This window comes from Bos javanicus, chromosome 4 (assembly GCF_032452875.1).
Source record: "Bos javanicus breed banteng chromosome 4, ARS-OSU_banteng_1.0, whole genome shotgun sequence".
NCBI lineage: Eukaryota > Metazoa > Chordata > Mammalia > Artiodactyla > Bovidae > Bos > Bos javanicus.
The window spans coordinates 85,062,027-85,088,582 of NC_083871.1; the positions used below are offsets into that span (position 1 = coordinate 85,062,027).

General features: G+C 37.4%; 1 long non-coding RNA gene across 2 annotated transcripts in view; it reads right to left on the reverse strand.

The window, feature by feature from the left end:
• Window positions 1-12,428: 12,428 nt before the first annotated feature.
• Window positions 12,429-26,556, reverse strand: part of LOC133246812 (uncharacterized) — a 37,430-nt gene continuing 23,302 nt past the window's right edge. Inside the window, exon 3 of one of the 2 annotated variants that reach the window (XR_009736185.1) lies at window positions 12,429-12,529. This is a non-coding gene — a long non-coding RNA (uncharacterized LOC133246812). Of the gene's footprint in view, window positions 12,731-26,556 lie in introns of both variants that reach the window. The other variant, XR_009736186.1, reaches the window with a different exon arrangement.

Consider the following 26,556-nt stretch of genomic DNA (forward strand, 5'->3'; position numbering starts at 1 on the left):
AGGCATCAGCATGATAACTTTGTCTCACATACCATCTATACCCAATGGATAGTCAAGGCTGCATTTCCCCTCCTTACCTTCTCTGCTACCACTGCCTCCTCCTACATTCAACTCATATCTGTCCAGTTCTCAATTTGTGACAGGCACTCTGTCTTGAATTTCACCTGGATTTTTATACCTATTTATGGTTGCTCACTGGAGAAGGCAATGGCACCCCACTCCAGTACTCTTGCCTGGAAAATCCCATGGACAGAGGAGCCTGGTAGGCGGCAGGCAGTCCATGGGGTTGCACAGAGTTGGACACAACTGAGAGACTTCACTTTGACTTTTCACTTTATGCATTGGAGAAGGAAATGGCAACCCACTCCAGTATTCTTGCCTGGAGAATCCCAGGGACAGGGGAGCCTATGGGCTGCCGTCTATGGGGTCGCACAGAGTCGGACACGACTGAAGCGACTTAGCAGCAGTATGGTTGCTCATGCCTCTAGGTTAGCCTCATCCATGACCTTCACATCCCTGCTGTTAGATCATCTTAATGTCTCTAGATAGAAAATTTTAAAGGATTCACGTATCTTTTAAAGTTTGGATCCATAATCATATTCCTTAAAGAATTGGCTACTAACTCCCTCTCTGATAGAATCTTTTTTCTGTCACCTAGAGAATATTTAAAATTACCCAACAATACTAAGAAATCAGATTCTAGACTACATTATTAGCATAAACTAATCTTTATGCTCAGGTTTCATTTAACTGACTTGCCAATCGCTTAATTTCGTTCTACTCAATCTCTTGAACCTACCAATCTCGATTATATATCCCTACTATGTGCCCCCATAACAACTTGTGCTTCCTTTTATTTTAGCACTTATCACTTTGCATTTCTGTTATATGTTAAAAAATCCCAAGGACGGGGGAGACTAGTGGGAAACCATCTATGGGTTCGCACAGAGTTGGACACGACTGAGCGAGTTTACTTTCACTTTCACTAAACCTTTAACTTTGAGATCACTGTAGGTTCATATGTGGTAGTAAGAAAAAATGCAGAGAGATCCATGAGCCCTTTATCCGATTTCCCCCTCTGGTAATATATGCAAAGCATATTACAGCCTGGGTATTGACACTGATATAATCCACTAATCTTACTCAGGTCTACTCAGGTGTATTGGACTGTGTGTGTGTGTGAGCATGCATATTTGTTTATATGCAATTTTAGCACAAGTGTAGGCTTATGTATCATCCCCATGGTCAAAATACAGAACAGCTTCAACACCACAAGGATTCCTCAGTTTCCCTTAGTGTTATTCCCCTCTTTGATTTAACTTGTTCTGATTGCATAATAAACTCCATGAGATTGGGCCTATTGCTATTTAATAAATATTGGTTATTTTCTGGTTGGATGCTTTTGTGTGGTGCCTGTGTATGTGCATGTGTGTGAGTGTTTGGATGGATAGATAAACATATGTATACAAACAAACAAATATAGTTCTTTGAATTTGCTTTTTATTAAGTTGATCTTGATGAAAGTTCTTGTCAATATCTTTGATTTCACATCCAAATGTTTTATTTCTTTTAATATGATAATTGCTATATAATGGTACAGCAGAGCACTTTGTTGGAAAGAGTGTGTGTGTGGTGTGATGCTAGAAATTTGACCCTAAAATGCTTAGTACAAATTGTGGCACACAGAATACAGTGTTTTTGGAAGCTTGGATATCAGGAAATGTGTGATTTAGCACTTCGCATGATTACTGTGATTCACACATATTTGAATTCATGCTAATGCTCTGTGCTAAATTCAGTTAGGTGCCAAGATTTTGAATTTGGGTGCATCCACAATATTTTCCCCTTTTCTGTTTATCTGCTTATTGTGATTGGCGATTACCAGCAGCTGTTGTGCACATTTGCTGATAATAAGAAATGTTTAGAGTTCTGTATCCAGTTTCTCTTGCTTCAAACCTTCTGTGAAAATCAGCTTATCTCCATTTGGCTTTGACTCGGTAAGATTATGTCTTCCCTGTGAGTTTAGTCCTTCCATCATGGGTATAAATCACTGTGATTGGACACACAGAGATGTTGGCTAGAGAGAACAGGCAAGAACAGGGTTCATTCTGGCTCAGTAATTGGAATCAACCCTCATCTCTTACAATAAAGATTTAGAGTTGGTCATCACACATGTTTATCTGTATATCCTTGCATTGTTAACTGGTCCCTGGGTTAGAAGACTTTTTTAACAGTGCTTCTATGAAGAAGATCCAACCAGCAGACAAAATGCTGCAAATGGATGTTCAGAGATTTCTCATATTTGGATGTTAGTGCGAGTATGAGGTTACCAAAGGAAGATTTCAGAGATAGTCCGTAGGCATTCTTCAGTTCCATTTGTACAGTTCAGTCATGATATGTGATCTAGAATGGTATATCTTGAAGCAGAGTCTAAAAACCCACAGTCTTTTATCCAATTCATGTCTCTGTGAGTATATCTGTGCCAGAGTAGATAATACAAGAGTGGCTAATACAGAATGAAACAGATCCATTGATTGAGAGGAAGTGGTAATCTTAATTCATCTTAAGTAACTTCTTTAGCAAAGCTTAAGTTAACATGGAAATTACTTAAGCATTTACTAAGTTAACATGGAAATATGGTTCCCCACACTCAAGTTTTAACAGATTGTATATTAAACAGTTTATCTGTGTCAGTAGCATCTACTCAGTAATCTGAAATACTTCAAATGCTTTTAAAGCCATTTTTGTTTAACTTTAGGTAAATGAGTTTCATTCTGTTAGCTTTAGGAGAAGCAAGGATATTCATTAGTAATTCCATAATTCTCAGTCTGAGAATTATTAAATAGTTGTAAAATTTTCTGCTTATTAATATTACCTGGGAGGCTTTTAAAACCCTGATGTCAGGTAATACCCTAGACCAACTAAGCTGGGCTTATGGGAATGGGACTCAGGCAGCTGTAGTTCTTTCAAAGTTCACAGGAGATTCGAAGCAGCAACCAAGTTTGAAAACCAATGATTAATCAATCATTTTTAGGTAGTCATATGAAAATAGTCATTGCCTCTGCCTTATTGGGGTAGAAGTCTCTAATTTGTTTGCCCATCACTGTCATATTGATATTTTTCATTTGCTCTGCTTTACCATCATAAGCACCCCCCTTAATGGTGAGGTCTAAATATTGACAAAATATTTTGTCAATAATTTTTTTTACAGAATATCTCAGAGTTCTTATTTCTGTGTCCTAACCCATTTAACAAAACTCATGATGGCTTCTCTGTTAGTTTTAAGTATGAGAGGCATATAGTTACATTTACTAAAATGTAGAGAGAACAGTTTGATCTTTGACAAGTGTATGCAATCATGTTCACCCTTCAATCAAGATATGCATTTTCACTGTTCTTACTTCCATCTCCATGCAACGTAGTTTTTAATGACTGGATAGTTTTGGTTTGTATGAGTACATGTATGTTTGTTGGTGTCATATTGATATACATTTGTGCCATTTCTATTTCCTCTAGTATAAAATTTAAAATCAGTATCTACTTACATATATATCTGTGCATATGTACAAAATTTCTTCAGGGTAGATAGCCAGAAGTAGAAATCTTTAGTCAAAGCACATGTATCTATTTACTTTTAATAATACTTCCAGTTTACCATACAATATATTGTTTTAGATGGCAGGCCAGTTTTCCTTCAGGTTGTGGAACTAAGGATCCAGATGATGACCACTCTGACCATGTAGAGCAGGGCTTTACACTGGACTGTGAATGCTGTAGTGTGTTTCAGCAGAGAAGCTGACTTTCCTTCTTACTTATTGCTCCTCCATATTTATTGTGAAAGTACAGATTTAATTTAAGCTTTGCTACTCTTTCCCCAACCCCAGTAACCATGGAAGAATTTCCCATCACTTTGAGTTTAGAAGTTTATTTAGAGGTAAACATAACAGTCCAGCTATTCTTATAGCCATGAGTGGTTAATCTATTTCTCAAGCAGCTCTTCAATTAAGTACTTATACTCAGCTGACTTTTAGTTGTTTCTGAACTTTGAGTTTCTTAGCAGCTTCTATGGCAAAGCCTGTTCTTACTTATGCAATAGTTCTGTTTTGTGCCTGTTTGGGCTTTTTTTTCTTTTCAAAATATGGTATCATTGGAGAAGGCAATGGCAACCCACTCCAGTACTCTTGCCTGGCAAATCCCATGGACAGAGGAGCCTGGTAGGCTGCCGTCTATCAGACATGACTAAAGCAACTTAGTAGCAGCAGCAGCATGGTATCATTTGTTTTCTATTAAGTTCTGTTACCTTTCCATTTCTTGCTTTATTGCTATTATATATTTAAAAGCAGGTAGAAGGAAATAATAAATGCATGTGTCCTGTCTGTCTCCTGCAAACAGAATCCTTATTTTGCCTCTAAGAATCACAACTCACATAATTTCAATAACTGTGATCAACTCATAGTATAGAATACTGAATATCTCCTCAAAATTTTATTCTCTTCCTGAAGCTAATAATCACTATATTATGCTGTTCACTCTTCTTAATCTTTAACACACAAAAAAGGAGCCAAATGTAAAAAAAAAAAATATATATATATATATATATATATCATTTGATTTAAACTATTTGCTAATATTGGTATATTCTTGCTGAGCATTTTTGATTGTTTGTATGTGCATGCCTGTATGGATGGACATCTGTTGGAGTTCAGAGGGAACTTCAAACTAAGATAATCCTTGACTCAGAGTCATGGCTGAAGAATGGATAGTGCTTGATTCTATAAGAAGATTATGCAAACCTTTGCTGCCTTCTCTGCTTTTCTGAGATTCCTGTAACTACCTTTTCTGGATAAAAACATAAAATTAAAAAAAAAAAAAAAAAAGACTCCAGATTCTCAAAATCTTTAGGCACCAAGGCATTTCTGCTCCTAATCTCATTCAAGGTGTGAGAAGAAATGGGGTGGCATTAAAATTGGCTTAGATGAATTGTAACAAGTCACAGTAAAAACACAAGAAACCACTGACTTAAGAGAAAAGCAATAGAATTTAGTGTGTCGGAAGGCCCATTTCCAATTTTTAAATTGTATGTTAATCCAACTATTGCACAAACGTTTTGCAGGAAAGTGAGCATTAATAAAGGTCTTCTTTAATAGAAGATCCTTCTAGATATTTTAGTATTTTGATCATGGCTAACCAAAAAAGAATTTGGGGGTAGGTTTTTTGCTTTCTTTTGATTTGCTTTTGCTTATTTGTAACAAAAAGTAAGATAATGAAATGGGAAGAAATTTGCCTTGGCTTATTTAGTGGCAACCCATAGGACTCCTTCATATGCATAGCCCTTAGACCAAAGGAAGTCAGGGACTTTGACCTTGAATGTGCGTAGCATAATATATACAGCTTGATAAATCGGAGGTCTCCAGAACATCTTGGGAAATTTTAGTAACTTTAGAATCATGACCCTTATTAATAATTTTCCAGTTAGGTACAAAGATATAGAACTATGGCTTATTTATAGGTTTTACATTTTCTAAATGTTTAAAATTTTATGTAAAAATTTTGATAACTGTGCTTCAAAAGAACACACTAAATTCAGCATACATATATGTGTTGAAATAGAGAAAAGTTCAGGTCCAAATTAGGGTGTTATCATTTTGAACCATTATTGTAAGAGTTATAGAGAAGTATTATAAAAACTTGATTTTCACGTATTTGAAATACATGATTAAGAATATTAGGGCACTTCAACCAAAAAGTGGTACTTTAAAAGAACTCTCCATTAAAATAGAACATTTTTCCTGGGTTAATAATGGTGCTACTAGTACTTTTAGGTTGTTTGCAAAGTATAAAATATTATTAACTATAAAGCAAAAATAAATATACAGTTGGTTAATTTTTGACCTTATCAAATGAATTTATTTGATCAAAAAGTAAGTGAATCATATTAATACTTACAGGCTGTTTACCTGTAATATATACATTTCATAAAAATAGAATGAGAACTTGCAGATTCTGTGCAAGGTAGGGTAGGATAAGCTGCAGTAACAAATATATACAAAATGTTAAACACTTAAGCAAAAAACAATGTATCTAATAATCTAGGACTGATATTCCCAGTCAATGAGAAAAGATGTGTGCATGTGTAATAGTTGTCACGGCGAGATGATCATGGGGGTTCTTGCATTTGAATCCCAGACTAATAAAACCTCTTCCGTCTTCAACATGTGGCTTCTCTAAGCAACAGAAACAACAACAATAAAAAAAGAAGGGGAAAGTTTAGCACATTGAAGAGTGCTCATAGGAAATTTTATACGTCTGTCCTAGAGGTAGCACAGAGTACTCCCTTCTCATTACTTTGTAATTTAGTTTTGTAGCCACATTTCGCTGCAGTAAAGGTCAGGATGGTAATCTCTGCAATGTGCCCAGGTGAAAAACAAGAGAAATAGTAAAACAAAAACAAGAAAAACAGTATGTATGATTAACTGATTTCTGAATTCAACTTTGCTTTCTTTATGTCCATGGATCTTAAACACTTGAAAAGACTATTTAGTTTCCTCATGAATATGATCTGTTACTTCTTTTTAGAATGCAACATGCCTTTTAGCTCTTACGTGTTGCATATATGAATATATGCATGTGGACACACACACACGTACACAGATTGATTTTGTACTTGGAAGAAGCCAAATTTGAAAATTTGAAAGGTAAACTTTCTGACTCTAGGGTATTGGTTTGGTTTCCTCTTGAACAATCAGCTGTCCTGCATCCTGCCAAGGTAAGACATGGAGACAGGGAGGTCTTAGGAATGGGAGAAGCTGCAGGATGTGGCCCCAGAAAGAAGCAGCCCATTATGTAATCACTTGTGCTCTAAGTACAGTCACAGCTCAGACAGACTTCCCCTTTTATGAAAAAAGGGTGCTGCCAAACAGTAGAAACAAGGGACTTTTGAGAAATTAGGAGCCCAAGACAGCACTGCTGCTGCCAAGTCAGAAGCAGGTAAAAGAACCTTTGTCATCTTACACAGCTGTGGTTGCCTCCAGGCCTGTTTCTAAAGCTTCTCTATCCTTTGCAGAAGGAATTACGAAGCACAGAGATTTCTGACTGAGCACAGTTAGATTTCAAGGACTTAACCACCTACTCATGAATCATCTTGCAAGAATCTTCATACACTTTGAAGACTCTCCCTTCCATTTTCTGTTTTGCAGTCCTTGAAAGTATTATGCCACAAGCTTGGAACGTTCTCCTTTTTTCTACCTCTGCCACCCCCTCCAGTCTGTTTAGCTGAAAATTGTTTTCTTCAGATCCCAATAGTCTTGATTCTTTGAACATCCTAGGCTGAATGAGCTCTGCCAAGTCAGAGTTGCTCCTTTAGCAGTCTATATTTCACCTTGGAGACAGATGCTGTACTGCCATTGTTCTGTTCAATGCTTACCTTCCCCTATTAAACTGGAAACTTCCTGAGGACAAGGACAATCCACATTACACCACCCAGAGCAGAGCACAGACACCCCTTGGCAATAGTAGGTGCAGTAAATAGGGCAAAAAAAAAATGTTTTGTTATATATCTTCCATGCATGCATGCTAAGCCACTTCATTCCTGTCTGACTCTTTGTGCCCCTATGGACTGGAGCCTACCGTGCAGCTCCTCTGTCCATTGGATTCTCTAGGCAAGAATACTGGAGTGGGTTGCCATGCCCTGCTCCAGGGGATCTTCCTGACCCAGGGATTTAAACTACGTCTCTTAGCTGCACTGACAGGCAGGTTCTTTACCACTAGCACCACCTGGGAGGTAGCATATATCAGTCAACACCTACCATAGACCATTCACATATCTGAAGCAGTTATTTTAACCTACAATTCCAGGAAATTGTGAGGGCTCAGAATTGGAGGTATCCTGCTTTGTTCTGAAATCAAGTGTTTCCTGTGTATATTTCAGTTGACCAAGTACATGAGTGGCCAAGACTGTAGCATACCTGTAGATTATCTTGCTTGTGTATGTTTATGCCTTAGAAGGTTATAAATATGTGAATGGACATTGCAGTTCCATCCGTATAGCCGAAAACAAAAGGTAATTTAAAACAAATATTCCTTCTATGGATCAGTAGATTCACATGTTAAAAAGAGGTCTGCTGCTGCTGCTGCTGCTAAGTTGCGTCAGTCGTGTCCGACTCTGTGCGACCCCATAGACGGCAGCCTACCAGGCCCCGCTGTCCCTGGGATTCTCCAGGCAAGAACACTGGAGTGGGTTGCCATTTCCTTCTCCAATGCAGGAAAGTGAAAAGTGAAAGTGAAGTCGCTCAGTCGTGTCCGACTCTTAGCGATCCCATGGACTGCAGCCTACTAGGCTCCTCTGTCCATGGGATTCTCAAGGTAAAAGTACTGGAGTGGGGTGCCATCGCCTTCTCTGTAAAAAAAGGTCACAGAGCTATAAAGATAAGGTGTTAGGATGGCAGTATGTTCCAAAGTTATAGAAAGGTGACATATCTAAGTATTAATAATTAAGAACATAGATTGTGGAGCCAGATTGTGCGTGTGTGCTAAGTCGCTTCAGTTATGTCCGACTCTTTGCAACCCTGTGGACTGTAGCCCACCAGGCTCCTCTGTCCGTGGGATTCTCCAGGCAAGAATACTGGAGTGGGGTGCCATGTCCTTCTCCAGGGGATCTTCCTGACCTAGGGACTGAACCTGCGTCTCTTATGTCTCCTGCATTGGCAGGCAGGTTCTTTACCATTAGCGCCACTGGGATCTGGATCTCCCAGATCTGGAGTTCAGATCTCAGTCCCACTGCTTGTTTAACTTTTAGGGAGTGATATAGCTTCTCTGTGCAACTAGTTCCCCATTGGTGGTAAAAAAGAATGAAAATAGTATCTTTTATATAGATTAGATCAAACAGATTTTGCTCCTTCCCCAACAACTCATCCTTTTTCATTTGCTTATTAATTTTCAGAAGCATTGTACATAAATATTATTATTTACTTTGGGAAGCATCAACAGAATATGATTTCTGAAATTGTGTAGTAAATCGGCCATTGAAATAAGAACTCTACTGACTTACAAATTCAATATTATTTTTGTTAGATTACAATTGAGTAATGGTTGTATATATTGCAAAACTTAAGCCAATACCATGATTGTATTTTTTTTTAAAGATACCCTATAAAAACTAAAATTTAGGCCTGAGATATTTCATCAAGACTGTGTTCTTACTTTCAGATGGAGAAATGTTGAACAGCACTAATAATATGCAGTAATAGCATTAGCATCTCAAACTAGGAAAACTCTATCACCAAGCAACATTTTGCTTTGTTCAGTTTATTTTTTTCCTAATAAATGCTGATCCATTCTACTTGAATCAAACCTGTAGATAGTGCTTACAAAGTATAATATTTTTCAGTCTTTTAAAAATGAAAGGGAAAAAATGTAGACAGCACACAAGAAAAGCCATTCTTAGTGCTAGCCAGAAAACGTTAGGTGTTAGGTGTGAAATGATGTGTATAATAGTTAAAAGACTATGTTGCAATCAGAATGAACAAGCTGTGGGCATGGATCATAGCAGAGTGGCTCTGCTCTAATATGCTAAAACATAGACCAGTGACATAATTTGCTCTGATTGTGACAATATTGCCTCTTAGTTTACAATTTTATGTAGCACTATTCTGTGGAAGCCTTTAATATTATTTTGAATGCTCTAGAGTTTTCCTATAAGCTTCACATGTATTGCTTAGAATTTGGTCATTGTAATTATAACCTGAAAGTCAATTGCAATATCCTTTAAATTAAGCTTGGCATCTGTAGCTTAGCTACACTGTGTAGAATATAATTCTATTTTTTTTAGTCTAGATGGTCAATTATAGTGTTCTACCACATGCAATCATTGTGATCAGTTTATTCAGGTCTGCTTATAAAAGAAATATGTGATCATCTATGGGGGAGGGGAGCAAATTTTATACTGTGAATCTGAAAAATGTTCCTTCCTTAGTACATAGGAAGGGAGAGATTTGGCTTAATAGTGTATAAATAACATTGGAAAATATAATTACTAAGATACAATCTCAATATTTTGCCCAAGTTTAGCCCAGCCATTTTATAATGCAGACACTATCACCAGTGTCTTACAGTCCAGGCCTAAGATTTCCTTATCAAATATTGAAAAACAAAGTCATATTTTCACAGTTTCATATTCATTGACTGCAGGGGAGTGGAACTATCCATGGTCCTTAATCTATTCTCATGACTGAAATGCCTCATGGACTCTATTTACTTAGTAAGTACAATCCAGTACTGTGTTCACAACCCAGGTCTGCCACTTAATTGTCTTTTTGGGTAAATTACATTTTTACTTTATACCTATTTCCCAAATGCATACATATATAATGTTAACTATAGTATAATGTCTATACCACAGGATTCTGAGGATTAAATAAGCAGGTACTTAGAAAACATTTACCACATGCCTAATAACTTATTGCTTACTAAATATTAAATGTTAGTATTACTGTTTTAAACAAGAAAAAATATATATTAATTCCTCTTTACTAGTATTCTTTCCACAGAACTCCTCTGCTGGGTAGTAAGTAGTATTTCTCGAAATAATCAATATGTGCAAATGTTTTAACTAAATTGATGATGAAATAAGAATGAATATAGGCAAGATAAAATTTCAGGTAAAAGCTTTCAAAAAGAGCAGTTATGTGATGTATCTTAAGTAATTTCACTTTTAAGCAATAATTTATTTTTTTTAAGTACAACATGTAAAACATTAACAGTTCTCTTTTCAGAGGATTAGATTAACTCACAATAAGCATTTAGAATTCTCTATGAACTATTTAATTACTATTTAATATAATGATCTTAACTTTATTACATTATAACTAAGGAAACACACACATTTCCAAGAACTCTTAAATTAAAAGTGTGCATCTGTCAAGTATTTTTTGAAAAGGCAATCAAAATAACTGAGAAACTTATTTTTTATGGATGATATAACCCAAATGCAGATGCAGTAGGACATTCTCTGAATATTCTGGAGTTTAATGACCAATCTCATCTTCATTCACCATTTTTCAACTACTTCTGCTTAAAAGGATAGAAGTAATTCTAAAATCATCTTTCATACAAACACATATACTGCTACAAAATAGAAGAGCTGTAGGAAATGCAAATGTAATACATTTCCTGAGCAAAACATTAGCCCCTTACCTCTGATGTGTCTTCACAGCTTTACCTTTGAAAGGCACTGCCAATTGGAAATCAGCAAACTGTGTGAAATCTTTTTATAGTGAAATTGCACAAAATCCAGCAATTATTAAAGTTAGATAAAATTAAATATAAAAAAAACCTGCATGATAAACAGAATGACACATGATTTTTATATTTATTGGTTGCAGATAACATATTGAAGTTACTTTTTGGCCCTTTCTGTTTGGGATAAAGACCATCATTGACTTTGGGATACTGAAGGATCAGATGTTACCATGCCAAATGGGAAATAGTGATCTTCTTATCCAGAAATTAATTGCCTTTTATAAAACAAATACATTTCACCATAATGAAAAATGTTATATTTCCTGAGCAAATATCTCATAAGTCATTGCAGAAGACCAAGATTTGAGTCAATTTTAGGAGCCATAACGACTGTTTTTTTTTTTTTATTAATTGATCTGTGTATGCCTAAATGGCAACCTACTCCAGTATCTTTGCCTGGAAAATCCCATGGACAGAGGAGTATGGTGGGTTCACAAGTCCATGGGTTCACAAGGCAGACACGACTTAGTGACTAAATAATAACTTCCATCTAGCCATCTCAGTTACATTTTTTTTTTTTTAATGAACTAAGTTTGAGTTAGGGGCATTTTTGTGATTTGAAATCTAGTGCTCTCAGGCAATGGTCAACCAGACAAATCGTTTTAAATTTATTATCACAGAGCATTCATATGTTAAACTAGGTGAAGAAGTGGGAATTTTTACTCCACTCTCAGGATTTAAAGTTTTTTCTGAGGAGTCCCAGCTCATCCCCAACCCTTTCCTACTTCTTAGAGTAAGGTAATGAACTGAAAGTATTCAAGTTGGCAGCCTACTCCCTTCTGATTAGTTCAAAATAAATGGGCTCCTCATCATTATTTTTCCTGTTCAACAATCTATTCAATTCCAGGATTGTGATAATGATGTTTTCTCTTATAGAGCTATTGTGCTACTTAATTAATGTTTGTTACATACTTGGAGATCCTTGGATGGTAGATGATATTCTGGTGCCAAGTACATTATTATTTCATTAAAATTAATGCCAAGATGAAACATAATGTGGAAGGTGATGGCCTGGAAATTATTTCCTATTACCAAGTGGAAAGAATATATTTGTTTGGCAGCTTTCTAAGTACAGTGTAAGCAGGTGCCCACCAGCAGAATGATACATAGAAGAGAAATATTTGATCCAGATAATTTAAATTTTAATTGAATATTTACAAAGTATACAAAGTCTGGGTTTCATTTGCAAAGTGGAGATTCAGACCAATTACTTTGTGAGAGGACAAATAGAAACCTGTAAAAAACAAAAACAAAGTTTCAAGTTAAATCACTAAGAAACACTTACTGTAGTGAAAAAGTGTGAGCCTGTGGTCCATAAGATGGGCTTGAATCCAGGGTTCATCAGTGTTGATGTTGCTTGACACCCAGAAAATCTGTCTGGTTCACTCTTGCATTCCAGTAGACACAACACTGGGCACATACCAGGGACCCACATCTATATGTAAATGAATAAATGTGTTCATGACTTTGGGCAAGACATGTTATAATGTAAATTTATACTACGAAGTATTACAAAAATCAACTTGGATAATATATATAAATGCTTTAAAAGTATGAAAGTGAAAGTGTTAAAGTCGGTCAGTCATGTCCAACTCTTCTTAACTTCAAGGACTGTAGCCCACCAAGCTCCTCTCTCCATGGAATTCTCCAGGCCAGAATACTGGAGTAGGTTGCCATTTCCTTCTCCAGGGGATCTTCCTGACCCAAGGACTGAACCCAGGTCTCCTGCATTATAGTCAGATTCCTTACCGTCTATTTAAAATATTCTATTCTAAAACCTTATTATATAAAATCTCCATAAAATCAAAAATAAACTAATTTACTGACTTAGATAAGGATGCTTTCTATTTACCCTCTCTAGTTTAAATTTCCACTTTTTAGTTTTATGTCATGTACGTTCAGAACAAGCCATACTGTTTCTGACACCACAAAACATAACACAGATTAATTTATAAAATTTTGATTATAAAATTCTGAAATTCACTAACATTTATCTTACAAGACATGGAAAATATAGCCAAGGATAAATAATACATTTTAAATAAACTCTGTTACCACTACTTGGAGAAAATACAGGGGCATTTTCAATGTATTTCTTTCCTCTGCTGCACATATACACACATTCTCACACATATAAATACATAAATACATGCATGCTACATTTTAATTTCATATTCTGAATCAGTAAATATCCTCTAAATATTATTTTGAGTGGTTACTAAACATACTTTATAAAACCATTTATTTAAAAATTAATGGCTTATCTCTCCAGTGTTTAAAATAAATAGTGTGATAAAATGCATATGTGTAAAACTTTCATAACCATTGCTTTTTATTTCCCAATCAATTGATGAGAAATTATTGTTTAAAAGATCATTAATAAAAATTAAATGTTCCTATACAAAATGTATAATAGCTCTCAAGACTGTAAGAATTATACTGCCATCACTAGTTCCTATACTTATGCTTATTGCTAATTTATATTTCATATTTTCTGACATATGTGTCCATATCCTTTGCCCATTTTAGTGTTTTGCTTGATGCCTTTCATTTTGTTCATAATGAATTATATGTAACGTAGAGAATGCTTTTTGTGTAATAAAAACTTTAATCGTCATATATTTTCACATTTGGAACAAAGTGTCTTAGGCAGGAACATGCCTGGAGTGTTAGAAGGAGAGGAAAGTGGTCACTTGAGTGGAAAGGAATGAAGCAGGTAATTTTAAAAAATGATGTCTGAAGTTGGGGATTGAGGGCATATAGGCCTAGCAGGATATGTAACATCATTAGCATTAACTTGAAGTAATGTTGGAAACTATCGCAGGGTTTTGAGGAGAGAAGTCACGTAGCTTTTTAAAGCATGATTCAACTTTGGCCACTGTCTTTTTACAATAAATTTTTATTGGAATATAGTTGATTTACAATGTTGTATTAGCTTCAGGTGTACAGCAAAGTGAATTAGGGAAACACATACATACATCCACTCTTGTGTAGATTTTTTTTTCCATACATCCCATTACAGAGTATCGAGGAAAGTTCCTTGTGCTGTACAGTAGGTCCTCGTTAATTATCTGCTTGGCTACTGTCTTAAGAATAGTCTGTGAAGGAGGCAAAGTGAAAGCAGAAAGACAAGTTAGGAAATACTACAGAAATCAAGGGAGAAATGATGTAGCCTTTACATGATGTAGCCTTTTAAATAGAGAAGCAGTAAAGATGGTAAGAGAAAACCAGGTTCTGGAAATATTTTAAAGATATCGCTAAAAGGATAGTTAATTAGACATTTATTCTGCTGTGATATTGGTGATTATATATACAAGTCTAGATTTCAGGGGGAAAATCTGAATTGGAGATGTAAATCTTAGAATTGCTGGCACAGAAGTAATACTTAAAACTCTGGGAAGGAATGAGATCCCACAAGAAAAATAGGAGAAAAGGAACATGCAGTGAGCTCTGGGCCACTTTAATACTGAGAGGAAAGAAAGGAGGGAAGAGACAGCAAAGGAAGCAGGAAAAAGGGCAGAGGAAATGAGATATGAGGCAAGTCAGGAAAAGTGGAAGGGGAATGGAGAAGAGCATGGGCAGTTGTGACAAACGCTAATCCTCAGGCAAGTGTGCTGATAATTTAACATCTTAGAAGACAGGATCTCCATGTCTGTGGGGCACACACTTAATTGGATTGGGTTTCAGTGAGAATTTGGAGTGGAAGAGAGGAGGGGAGACAAGTCATTCAAGGACTTTTGCTGTAAAATGGGAATAGAACAATGATTAACCAGCAGGCTGGGTAAGTCGGTTCAAGACAAACTCTATATTTTATTTCATACTTAGAGTGAGAGAAATACAATCTACTTGTAAACTAATGAGAATTATCTAGTAAAGAGCTAGGATTTGAATGTGTAAACTAAACAGCAAGAATTACTGTAGCAAAGATCTCAACTAAAAACAGCAGTAAGAAACCTAGTGCAGGAGTACAGAGTTTGGTTTTACAAAGGAACAGGAACAACTGAGTTTTGAGTCACGAAGTTAGGTGCAAATGAGGAAGGTGTGTAGACATGGTAATGAGAGCCTGGGGAAACTGTTCACAGTGTCTGATCCTTATTCCTTGGTCATGTGTTTCCTTGAGTGAACATCCTTAGTTTTTTTTTTTTTTTAAACTTTACAATATTGTATTAGTTTTGCCAAATATCAAAATGAATCCGCCACAGGTATACCTGTGTTCCCCATCCTGAAACCTCCTCCCTCTTCCCTCCCCATACCCTCCCTCTGGGTAGTCCCAGTGCACCAGCCCCAAGCATCCAGTATTGTGCATCGAACCTAGACTGGCGACTCATTTCATACATGATATTATACATGTTTCAATGCCATTCTCCCAAATCTCCCCACCCTCTCCCTCTCCCACAGAGTCCATAAGACTGATCTATACATCCGTGTCTCTTTTGCGGTCTCATACACAGGGTTATTGTTACCATCTTTCTAAATTCCATATATATGTGTTAGTATACTGTATTGGTGTTTTTCTTTCTGGCTTACTTCACTCTGTATAATAGGTTCCAGTTTCATCCATCTCATTAGAACTGATTCAAATGTATTCTTTTTAATGGCTGAGTAATACTCCATTGTGTATATGTACCAAAGCTTTCTTATCCATTCATCTGCTGATGGACATCTAGGTTGCTTCCATGTCCTGGCTATTATAAACAGTGCTGCAATGAACATTGGGGTACATGTGTCTCTTTCCCTTCTGGTTTCCTCAGTGTGTATGCCCAGCAGTGGGATGTAGTCAATTTTACTAATCATTTCCTATAGGATTTGTAGTTTTCACATCTTTCATTAAAAGGTTTTCCTTTATTTGATGTGATTAAAATATATTCCTCAACAGTTCACCCTTGAACAACATGGGTTTGAACAGCATGCTGCTGTTGTTGTTCAGTCATGTCTGACTCTTTGCAGCCCCATCGACTGCAGCATGCCAAGCTTCCCTGTCCATCACCACCTCCCGAAGCTTACTCAGACTCATGTCCACTGAGTCAGTGATGCCATCCAATCATCTCATCCTTTGTCATCCCCTTCTCCTCCTGCCCTCAATCTTTCCCAGCATCAGGGTCTTTTCTAAAGAGTCAGCTCTTCACATCAGGTGGCCAAAGTATTGGAGCTTTAGCACCAGTCCTTCTGAGAGAGCCAATTCCTAGGCAGGTTGATAAGAAGTCTAGGGTCCCTGAGGAGGAGAAAGGGGTCTGGAATTCTCAAGGAAGAAGAAAGGACAAACATCTTTTTTTCCTGTACATTTCTTAGTCTTAGTCACATAAAATGACTTTTTCTTTAAGCCTGGAACTGATGATTACACAACAAACAACTCAGTTTAAACTCTGTACTAAGGATTATATAACACCAATGTATCCTTCTTGAGGACAGTTTCTCCTTCCTGAAAACCTTCTGGCTAATCCTGTTATCCTAAAATGTAAGTTATGGGAGTGGGTCTAGTAAGATCTTTACAACCTGGAGACGTTCTTTTGATTTATTGTAAAAACTAATTGAAAAGTACATAACTCCCTTGCTAACTAACACTAGTGAGGGGGGCACTCTCTGTCCCCTTCTGATGTCTATGCCAGAAGCTTTCCCTGTCCCTTTTTCACTTTAATAAAACTCTGCTACTCAAAATCTCTTGAGTGATCAAGCCTGGTCCCTGGTCTTGAAGTTAACTCTTCTTCTTCAGAGATCACTTCCAATGAATATTCAGGACTGATTTACTTTAGGATTGACTGGTTTGATCTTGCTGCCCAAGGGACTCTCAAGAGTTTTCTTTAACACCACAGTTCAAAAGCATCAATTCTTTCGTGCTCAGTTTATGATCCCAGTGCTCACATCCATCCCAGTGCTCACATCCATACATGATTACATCCATACAGCTTTGACTAGAGAGACTTTGTTGGCAAAGTAATGTCTCTACTTTTGAATATGCTGTCTAGATTGGTCATAGCTTTTCTTCCAAGGAGCAAGCACCTTTTAATTTCATGGCGGCAGTCACCATCTGCAATGATTTTGCTGCTGAGTTGCTTCAGTCCTGTCTGACTCTGTGCGACCCCAGAGATGGCAGCCCACCAGGCTCCCCTGTCCCTGGGATTCTCCAGGCAAGAACACTGGAGTGGGTTGCCATTTCCTTTTCCAATGCATGAAAGTGAAAAGTGAAAGTGAAGTCGCTCAGTCGTGTCCGACTCTTCGAGACCCCATGGACTGCAGCCTACCAGGCTCCTCCATCCATATGATTTTTCCAGGCAAGAGTACTGGAGTGGGTCTAGAGCCCCCCAAAATAAAGTCTGTCACTGTTTCCATTGTTTCCCTATCTATTTGCCAGGAAGTGATGGGACCAGATACCATCTTCACTCTTTGAATGTTGACTTTTAAGTCAGTTTTTTCACTTTCATCAAGAGGCTCTTCACTTTCCGTCATAAGGGTGGCGTCATTCATCTGCATATCTGAAGTTATTGATATTTCTCCCAGCAATCTTGATTCCAGCTTGTGCTTCATCCAGCCTGGCATTTTGCATGATGTACTCTGCATATAAGTTAAATAAGCAGGTGGACAATATGCAGCCTTGACGTACTACTTTCCAGATTTGGAACCAGTCTGTTGTTCCATGTCCAGTTCTAACTGTCACTTCTTGACCTGCATACAGATTTCCTAGGAGGCAGGTCAGGTTGTCTGGTATTCCCATCTCTTAAAGAATTTTCCACCGTTTGTTGTGAGTCACACAGTCAAAGGCTTTGGCATAGTCAATGAAGAAGTAGATGATTTTCTGGAATTCTCTTGCTTTTTCTATGATCCAACGATGTTGGCAATTTGATCTCTGGTTCCTCTTCCTTTTCTACATCCAGCTTGAACATCTGGAAGGTATCAGTTCAATAGCATGGATCTACTTATATGCTGATTTTTTTTTTCTTCTCAGTAAATAGATACTACAGGACTACACATCTACAAAAAAGTAGGAGTAATCTAATTTACAATCTAATTAGTAATCTAATTTGAATTTTAAATATTAGAAATGTATTTGAGGGAAATTACTAGTACTGTCTCATATGTTTTCATTTATTGTGTTTTTTTCCTTCAGTAAATTCCTACACATACTTTGTTAGAGTTATTTTAGGTACTTAATTGTCTATTAATACTGTAAGTGGTATGAAGTGAAGTGAAGTCGCTCAGTCGTGTCTGACTCTTTGTGACCCCGTGGACTGTAGCCTACCAGTTTCCTCCGTCCATGGGATTCTCCAGGCAAGAATACTGGAGTGGGTTGCCATTTCCTTCTCCAGGGGATCTTCCTGATTCAGGGATCGAACCCAGGTCTCCTGTATTGCAGGCAGATGCTTTAACCTCTGAGCCACCAGGGAAGCCCCTTGTAAGTGGTATACTTTTTAAAATTTATTTAGATATCTGCTTAACTTGGAAGAATAATCAGGAAGTCTATATTTATCCAACACCTGCCCCTTGAATAGCTCCTAAGACAGAAGCTATTGCTTTCAAGTCATTGTTCAATATTAAAATGATGGTTCCAGTAGAGTGCAATTGAAAATTTCAATCTGACTCCCAGGTCATAGATTTTTCTCTTTCCCTACCTCTGGGCTGACACATACAATGAAGCCCTGGAGAAGATTATTTTACTCTTCCTTCCTTGTTCATTACTTTCCCAACTTCTCTGCAACTTCTGGTTTCCCTTCCTTCTTCAAAGTAAGTTTAGTGTCAAAGCAAAGAATTTTACTGGACAAAGTTAAACAGGTAAGGACAATTTACTCAAGACTATTGTAATAGAGGTGAGAGGCCACAGCTCAGTCTCAAATAAACGGTTGGAGAGTTTTTAAGAACTGGAGTGGGGAAGTGTTAGGCCACCTGTTTCCTATAATTGGCTCTACCCAAGGGATAAGTAGACTTCATAAGAGGAAGCAGGTTTAAAACTTGGAGCAAGGCTCCAATTGAAATCAGCCTCCTATCATCCCACAGAAACTAGAAGATAGATGCTCTATCCTCCGTGATGACTGCATTTTGAAGGTTGGCTCCCAGGTCCTTCAGAAAGAAATTTTAGGTAGTAAAACTGGCAAGAGGCTTTTAAAAAGATTTACATGTCAATGTGGCAGAGGAAGAATTTACAAGTACACTTTTTTCCTAAAGTAAATGTTCTAAGTAAAGGGAGGTCAGAGCCTTGAGTCAGGAAGAAGCTTGTCTAAAATTTAGTCAAAATGAGTGGAAGATTAAGGCCATCTTGATTAGTGAGTGCACGTTTCTTTTCCCTGTCTTGTGCCTTAGCCAAAATTTAGAGACTATAGGAAAATCCCCTTCTTTCATTTGTAACTTTTTCTAATTGTTTATACTGGTGTTTATAAATACAAATGATCTGTGTAAATTTGTGTATCAGGCCAAAAATTATTTTTTATAAATTATCTTGCTAGCAAATTACGACAGTTTTCCTTTTTTGAGATCAATATTTTTCTTTTTTCCTTAGATGTTTTACTTCCTGTGTTTACCCAAACCTCCCTTATTCAGTATATGCAGGGATAGAAGGCATTCTTTTCTCCTGTCTGACTTTAAAGAGAGTACTACTAACATCTTTAAGAATGGGTAAATTCTGTTAATTAACTCTGCCTGTATTATTTCATTCACTCAAATCAACATTATAATATATGATAGTATCTGGCATAATATGTACTCTCACATTATTTTTCTTTTAAAATATGTTCTTGGATGTTCTTATTTATCCTTCATCATTCTGTCAAATTTAAATCACCATTGGGATTTCACATGTATACATTTGAGTCTATCAGTACAATTTTGCGGATAAAAATCATAGATTTCTAAAACTAGATTATTGTTATTAAATATGTTTTGTGCTTTCTAAAGATTTACTTTTGCTCTTTCTCTCTTATATACCCATGTTTATATTACCTTAAATCAACTCTCCTTTTCATTTTCAAGGATGCATGTTATATTTTGTTTCATTTCATTCCGTTTTTCATGTTATTTATTGTCACATTAATACCCTACATTTAAATATATTAATTATATATTGAAGTGAAGTGAAGTCGCTCAGTCGTGTCAGACTCTTCGAGACCCCATGGACTGCAGCCTACCAGGCTCCTCCGTCCATGGGATTTTCCAGGCAAGACTACGGGAGTGGGTTGCCATTTCCTTCTCCAGGGGATCTTCCCAACCCAGGGATCGAACCCAGGTCTCCTGCATTGTAGGCAGACTTTTTACAGTCTGAGCCACCAGGGATGCCCTTCTTAATTATATATTAATATATCTTACATTCTAATTATTTGTCCTTATTCTCTAGATTATAAGAGAGAGTCCTACAGTTTTCATCTGTAATACTAATTTACATAGTTTTCTTTCAAAATAGACCGCTTTATAACTTTTTAGTTTTCCTTATAATATTTTCATATCCCTATGAGATTCCTTTTCTTCTCTTTATTTTTATCAAAAATTCTCATTATGTTATCATCTTATCTTTTATCTATTCTCTACGGTCAGCATTTTGAGTTGTGAGTACACAGTTATATTTTTCATATTTGTCTTCATTGCTATTCACTTTTCATGTTGGCTTTTTATCAGTTTTATTACAAATTCAAGTGCTCTTTGTTTCCCAGTCTTAAATGGAGAGGGCTCCAGCTTGGCTGAGGTTTTGACATAAATAGAATGGGTAAATTATTTCTGCCCTCCTAATTCTCTGAGTCAGAAAGCAATCTGGATTGTAATATATGTGTACCCAACTGTCTGTTGTTTAAAGTTTATATCTGATATGATTCTACTGAAATTAAAGGGCTTTCATTTTTTCAATGACAAGAATTTATTAGTGGAGTATTTGAAGCAGGATGCAATTCTTTCCTTTTCAGAAACAGCACATGAGCCTCTGAAGCCCCTCACATACCAACACTCCAGCTTTTTCCATCTCTGTCTTGGCTTATGATGGCCTTCACATCCTAGGGATAACAGATCACTGAATGTCTAACTCATTCCTGAGATGGAATGAGAACCAGAGCATTTAATGTAGTCACATTTGAGGGGACTAAGAACAGAATATTCCTGTAAGGTGTATTCATGTATATTTTGGGTGGATGAAGGATCAGATATTTCCCCAGTCTAGTCTGGGAAGATTCGTTTTCTTTGTGATTGCATGGAAATCTACCATCATCATCTTAAAGTTTTTCATTTTTTGCTGTAGGTCTTATGATAGCTCAGTTGGTAAAGAATCCAGCTGCAATGCAGGAGACCCCGCTTTGATTTCTGGGTAGGGAAGATCCGCTGGAGAATGGATAGGCTACCCAGTCCAGTATTCTTGGGCTTCCCTTGTGGCTCAGCTGGTAAAGAATCCTCCTGCAATGAGGGAGACCTGGGTTCGGTCCCTGGGTTGGGAAGATCCCCTGGAGAAGGGAAAGGCTACCCACTCCGGTATTCTGGCCTGGAGAATTCCATGAACTATATAGTCCACAGGGTCACAAAGAGTTGGACATGACTGAGTGAGTTTCACTTCCACTATCTCTGTTATGGTTCAGAACTGTTTATTCAGGGACCTTGCAAATCCTTGTCTGGTGTTCACAGGTTTTATTTAGTATTATAACTCTGTGTCTCTTGCTGTGTTTTCATAGATATTTCAATTGGAGTTCAGTAGCCTCAGCTAGCAGGCATTATTTCAAATTGTACTCAAATTTGGCATTGTTTGTGCTATATATTTCATCAAATCAATAGGTAGCAGAACATCGTGGAAGATTTTGGCAATAGATTGACTGCTGGCCTTTCCTTTTGAGGCTAAAATTTGGGTATTAGTTTATATTTTTACAGGTATTTGAAATATTTTATGAAAAGTAGGTAATGCAGTGTCTAGTAATAGCTTAAATTCTGAATTTCACAGTTTCATTTTTCTTAATCATATTTTCATTTTTATGATCATCAAATAAGCTAACTCACCTTTCCATATATTTTCAAAGTATTTGGTCACAAAAAAGATGTTTTTAAAATACTGCCACATTTAGTTATACTTTTCAGGAGAGAAGTACTTTATATTTCAGTAATAACCTGATGGGGCTTCCCAGGGGATGCTAGTGGTAAAGAACCCACCTGCCTATACAGGAGATGTAAGAGACACGGGCTCAATTCATGCCCTTGAGGAGGGCATGGCAACCTGCTCCAGTATTGCCTGGAGAATCCCATGGACAGAGGAGACTGGTGGACTATAGTCCATAGGGCCACAAAAAAGTCAGACCTGACTGAAGCGACTTAGCACACAAAAACCTGATGGATAATGATATGAATGTGCACTGGCTGTCTTATTTTGGTGATGTTTTCCCAGTACAGTGCAGCCACATAATAGAATTCCATACATCTGCAGACCAGGAGACTACATGTTATTAAACTCTTTTGTGAACAGTTGACATCAAGAAAGTCTCACACTTTTCACCTGTTTTAAGTAACTCACAAAGATATTTGTCACCCAGCTTCTCGGTTCCTAGTATTGTTTTTCTGTCTTATTCTTTTAAAAATAATTGACTCTCACGGATCCTTTCATCTTTTTAAAAGCAGAAGGAGGGGCTTTAAAAGCAGCAGACTGGGCCAAAAGAAAGACAGAATAATGCTTCAAAGGAACAGTGAAGTGCAATTTGAAACTGTGTTACAGCACTGGGAGCTGCTCAAACACAGAAAGTGTGCTCAGGCTTATGAGAGCTGCCTGCATGCACCACGACTCCTCCAGTGACTCCTATGGAAAGTTATAAGCAGCGATGCAATCACTAAATCACAGCTTTGAACCCCAAAGAAGTGTCTCTCTTTCAGGGCAGCGCTACTGATATTTGGCATCAACTTGGCTAGCTTTTGACCCTTTCCTCTCTGACAGACCTCTTATTTATATTATGCCCTCCTGTCTTAAGCGTGCTTCTCTCACTAAAATCACAAAGGAAGGGGAAAGAGAAATATATCAGGGGTTTTGATGCAAGAATCTGTTCAGTGCTCTCTCCTCTTTCCTCAACTCAGAGCCACAGGATAGAGATATGAAATGTTATTAACCACCTAGAAAATATACAGTAGCCACATAAATAAGCAGAAGACTACGTAGATTTTTTTTTTTCTCATGTCCTTAGAGAAAACATGATCTCTTTGTCTGCTGATAAGCAAGAGACACCTGAACACACAGGGCTTTAAATAACCACCACTTGAACATGTCTCACTGTTTTGTGAGGCATAAATATGCACACAGGGATGATTCTTCCATTCCATGCGGCATCAACTCCTTGGTAACTGTATTTTGCTGGCACCTAGACTGATTTCAATGGTCTGTGATTTTACTCATCTGTCTGACAATCTTGAGAAGGAGAAAAGGCTGAAAGCTGAACTCAGCTAGATCCCCCTGCAATGTAATCTTAGGACTTCTCCAGCTCGTCTCCCCAAATAGCTGGCCATCTTTCATGGTGACTCAGACTTCCAAAAGGCTAAGGGTAGCACTTGCTGCATGTTTTAGAGCTTAAACACAGAGTGTCACCAGAGCAGTCTTGAGCCAGGCCACAAGGAGAATAAGAATATACCCAACTCTCAAATGGAAGAACTAAAGAATTTTTGGCATTCTGTTATCCATTTCAGGACACCATGTATTTTTAGGGCTTAGTAATAATATATGGAATAATAAATGTCCTTCACATTAGTTTCATGCATGCACTGAGCTCAGTAGTGTTTACTAATTCAACATTGCAGGTGGCAGACAGGAATTCACATGTTAATACAGTCATTATGTATTCCCTGTCTTGTGTGTGTGTGTTTGTGTATGCAAGCAAGCATGCAAGCCTCCCCTTCTCCACCACTCCCCAAATCATCTGTGTTACAGAATAAATTTGAGGCAGCTAGACTGGATTCCAAAGCATTTTAAAGTGGTCTGTGGTAAGAGTCAAAGAAGATAATTTATCTCTAGGAAACAACATGGCATAAGCACCATACAATCAGCAGTGGGTTAACCAAGTGTTATTTTAAATTATAAGTGAAAAACAAATTGCCAGTGGTTTATGAACCAAGACATAACCTCTCTGAGCTCATCCTCTCTTTTACCCTTAGCCAAAGACATCGGAGGGAAAGGCAGCAAAACAAGAGCTAGTAAAGCTGAAAGCAGCGATAAAAAGAGGGAAATAAGGTACCTGACAATGCTGCTGCTGCTAAGTCACTTCAGTCGTGTCTGAAGCTATGCGACCCCATAGCCGGCAGCCCCCCAGGCTCCCCCGTCCCTGGGATTCTCCAGGCAAGAACACTGGAGGGGGTTGCCATTTCCTTCTCCAATGCATGAAAGTGAAGTCACCCAGTCATGTCCGACTCTTAGCAACCCCATGGGCTGCAGCCTACCAAGCTTCTCCGTCCATGGGATTTTCCAGGCAAGAGTACTGGAGTGGGGTGCCATTGCCTTCTCTGGCCTGACAATAATAGAATAGAATTATTCAAAGGAAAGGAAGTGGGAGTAAAACATGAAAGACAAAGATGAAAGCAAGGGGAGGAAAAGAAAAATATAAGGAAAATGGAAAAGAAAACGGAGAGAAAGGAAGCAATACTAGTTACTTTTTTCATCTCCGATACAGATAATTTGTATCCTACCAGGTATCCATCAACACAAAATGTGCTTTATTTCCATGATAGCTATCTTAAGGTAAATTATTAAGCAGTTATTAGCTAAATATTAAGATGGAAGAATTCTTTGTGGGTTTTTTTTTTTTTGTGTGTGGCCTTTCAAGTACTTGATATAATGCTAGAAATTGTATCAGTTCAGTTCAGTCGCTCAATCGTGTCCAACTTTTTCTGACCCCATGGACTGCAGCACGCCAGGCTTCCCTGTTCATCATCAACTCCCATAGCTTACTCAAACTCATATCCATTGAGTCAGTGATGCCATCCAACCATCTTATCCTCTGTTGTCCCCTTCTCCTCCACCTTCAAAATTTTCTAGCATCAGGGTCTTTTCCAATGAGTCAGTTCTTCGCATCAGGTGGCCCAAAGTATTGGAGTTTCAGCTTCAGCATCAGTCCTTCCAATGAATATTCAGGACTTATTTCCTTTAGATAGGACTGGTTGGATCTCCTTGCAGTCCAAGGGACTCTCAAGAGTCTTTTCCAACACTGCAGTTCAAAAGCATCAATTCTTCAGCACTCAGCTTTCTTTATAGTTCAACTCTCATGTCCATACACGACTACTGGAAAAACCAAAGCTTCAACTAGATGGACCTTTGTTGGCAAAGTAATATCTCTGCTTTTTAATATGCTGTCTAGGTTGGTCATAATTTTCCTTCCAAGGAGTAAATGTCTTTTAATTTCATGGCTGCAGTCACCATCTACAGTGATTTTGGAGCCCCAAAAATAAAGTCTGTCACTGTTTCCACTGTTTCCCCTTCTATTTGTCATGAAGTGATGGGACCAGATGCCATGATGTTAGTTTTCTGAATGTTGAGTTTTAAGCCAACTTTTTCACTCTCCTCTTTCATTTTCATCAAGAGGCTCTTTAGTTCCTCTTCGCTTTCTGCCATAAGGATGGTGTCATCTGCATATCTAAGGTTTTGGATATTTCTCCCAGCAATCTTGATTCCAGATTTTGCTTCATCCAGCCCAGCATTTCTCATGATGTACTCTGCATATAAGTTAAATAAGCAGGGTAATAATATACAGCCTTGAGATACTCTTTCCCCGCTTTGGAACCAGTCTTCCATGTCCAGTTCTAACTGTTGCTTCTTGACCTGCATACAGATTTCTCAGGCAGGTCAGGTGGTCTGGTATTCCCATCTCTTAAAGAATTTTCTACAGTTTGTTGAGATCCACACAGTCATACTGTATGCTTAACATTAAATCCAGGTTACATGAAAGGAAGATAATTCAATCTAAATATTTGTCCAGCTTAGAATGAATGGATCATAGGTATTGGCTTTTTATATCACCTTTGTAGATATCGTCTAAGTAAAGAAATGAAAAAATTAAAATAAGTAGATATTGGTCCTAATTATTAGATAAAAGCCCATAAGGTCATTTTCACTTCCTTGATAAAAACTTGCAACTTGGTTGAGGATATGTCTACAATGAAAAGGTAAGTATTAATATTAACATATATCTAATGAACATCATCCAAAACAAAACAAAAAATGTCTTTTTTTTTCATAATGCACATTTACCATATTCATCACAATGCTTATGACACACACAAAGCCATTATTGCCCTGTGGCATAACACTACCCATAACTGCAGTAACACTGTAACTTGTTTCCAGTCCTT